General features: G+C 38.1%; 1 non-coding gene across 1 annotated transcript; it reads left to right on the top strand.

Annotated features, from left to right (window-relative positions):
• Window positions 1-1060: 1060 nt before the first annotated feature.
• On the top strand, window positions 1061-1167 carry LOC112090318. Its single transcript, XR_002901601.1, has one exon. It is a non-coding gene; the product is annotated as a small nucleolar RNA R71 (small nucleolar RNA).
• Window positions 1168-2492: the final 1325 nt, after the last annotated feature.

Genomic DNA, 2492 nt, shown 5'->3' with positions numbered 1-2492 from the left:
TGATCTTTAATTGTGTCAGCTGCTCTAGGATCTCACTTTGATTTTCTGGCACTTTCCCAGCAGGTCGAAGAGCTTGGGGGAAAGGCACCTTTACCAGAATTTTTGTTGGCTCTTCTTTCTCCTAAGCTGATTCTTCATTACTCGAAGTGGTTGTACTTGTTGATGGCGTGTCAAAATTCATACCACTTTGAGTAGAGATGGCAGTAACTTTCTTGATATTTTGACCTTCAGAGTTGGAAGTTTGAGCCATGTGTTGTCCTCTCAAATTGGACTGGGCTTGTGATGGAAATTTACCGTGCTCCTGAACGGTTAAAGCTTCTATCAGCTTTGTGATCTGACTTTTTATTTCCTTGTTCTCTTCCACCAACTGCGTGAGCATTGAATCAACCCTTTGATTCGTCTTATTTTGCACATCCATAAAAGCTTTTAGGGTATCCTCTAGAGAATTCCCTTTCAGCTGCATGTATTCTGAGGCGCAAAATATGTCCTTAGTGATTGAGAATGTTACTCTGATCTCCATTGCCCTTCAGATGATTGTGCATGTTGGTTTGAATCTCGCCAACTGAAGTTTGGGTGGTTTTTCCAACCAGGATTGTATGTTTCAGGGAAAGGTGTATATGGTTTTCTATATACGCCCTAAGCGTTGCACTGCTCCTCGTATACCCCTCTCATTTCACTTAAAGTGTGGTAATCCTGAGCTAGATGGCCCTCTCCACCACAAATGAAACAAGGCTCATGTGCCTCTGTCCTTGCCACCATGTGGGGTCCTTTACTATCTTTACTTTTGAGGGCCTCGATTTGCTTCGTCAAAGCTTCAACTTGGGCCTTGAGGCTGTCCTCTTCCCTTCATTGATAAACTCCAACTGGTCGGGACCTACTGGTGTTCTCAGTAGCACTCGGTCCAGTCCAAGTATGAGCTTTCTCAGCTAACTCATTCAGGTACTCGATAGCTTCGTCAGGATCCTTTTAGAGAAAATCTCCATTGCACATCATCTCAACAAATTGGCACTCTCTGATTGTGAGTTCATCATAGAAATAGCTTACGAGGCGCCAACTTTCATATCCATGATGGGGACACAGATGTAACAGATCTTTAAAACGCTCCCAAGCTTGATAGAGAGTTTCATTTTCCTTCTAAGCGAAATTCGAGATCTGTAGTTTCAAATTGTTGGTTTTATGGTGTAGGAAATACTTGTTGAAGAATGTCATCGTCATTTCTTCTCACGTACCAATAGACCTGGGCCTAAGAGAATACAACTAGCTTTTGGCCCTGTCCTTCAGAGAGAAAGGGAAAAACTTCAATCTGACGGTGTTCGCGGCCTCAACATGGCTGTGAAAGGTGGCCACCACCTTTTCAAACTCCCGAATGTGTACATATGGGTTTTCATTCTCTAACCCGTGAAAGGTTAGGAGAAGTGCAATCATGCCCGGCTTGAAATTCGTAGGTGGTGCATTCGGTAGGAACATATGCAAGATGGGGTGGCCATGCGCGTTGGGTGCAGGTAATCTTGCAACGTCCTCTGCTGAACTTCCTCGTGTTGTGCCATTGCGAATAGATTTTGAAGTGCGAATTCCAACGACGAGTGTGAAGACGAAGGCGTAGAAGACGAGTCGAATAGAATTTCACTAGGGGTTTCTAAGTCTGGACGTTGAGCAAATCTCTCTAGTTCGTCTTTATACCGATGCATTCACCCAAAGCAGCTTTTTTTATACTTTTTAATTTATTTATTTATATATATTTTTTAATTTTTAATCAAAATAAAAGAAAATAATTATATAGTAACGTAAATTGTAACCACCGAGAGTGCTCCCAGGAAAGACTATAGCTCTTGGCTCAATGAATAGTCTCCTAGACAGAGCAACGTTCCCAGGAAAGATTGGTGGGGCGAGGCCCACTTAAATACCAACTTTCCTAGACAGAACTCCCTCAGATTGTACTTTCCACGTAACCACACAATTATTCTCAAAATCAAATTTTAAATTTTATTGAATAAATTATGAAATGTAATCTAATTAATAGAAACTATTCCTAAAATCAAAAGCCTAAATCTACCAAATTATGAAATTCTTAAATTAAGAATCTAAATTAGTCAACTAATTACCACCTAATCACAATCTTAAAAATTAATAAAGACTTAAAAGGAAAAATTAAGTTAGGCAACAATATAATAGTCAACAATTAAAATATATAAATGGGAAACAAAATAAAATCCTAACTTATAAAAAGTAAAAGATTACAAAAAATCAAATTACAATTAATTTGAAAACTAAAGAAGGAAATAAAATTAACACTAAAAGCAAATCCTAAATTATCTTTCAAAACTAAGGAACTTAAATAAAAAGAGATCGAATGAAAAGAGCATTTTATATATATATATATATATATAAGGAAACAAAAAGAAGAAAAGCAAACGGCAATGAACACATAATCAAAAAGTTCACACGTAAACCCAAGGAAGATTTTTTTGGTTTTTTGAAATAAGAAACGAGAA

Source organism: Morus notabilis, unplaced genomic scaffold (assembly GCF_000414095.1).
Source record: "Morus notabilis unplaced genomic scaffold, ASM41409v2 Scaffold1065, whole genome shotgun sequence".
NCBI classification, from domain to species: domain Eukaryota; kingdom Viridiplantae; phylum Streptophyta; class Magnoliopsida; order Rosales; family Moraceae; genus Morus; species Morus notabilis.
This window is presented reverse-complemented; position numbering and strand designations above follow the sequence as displayed.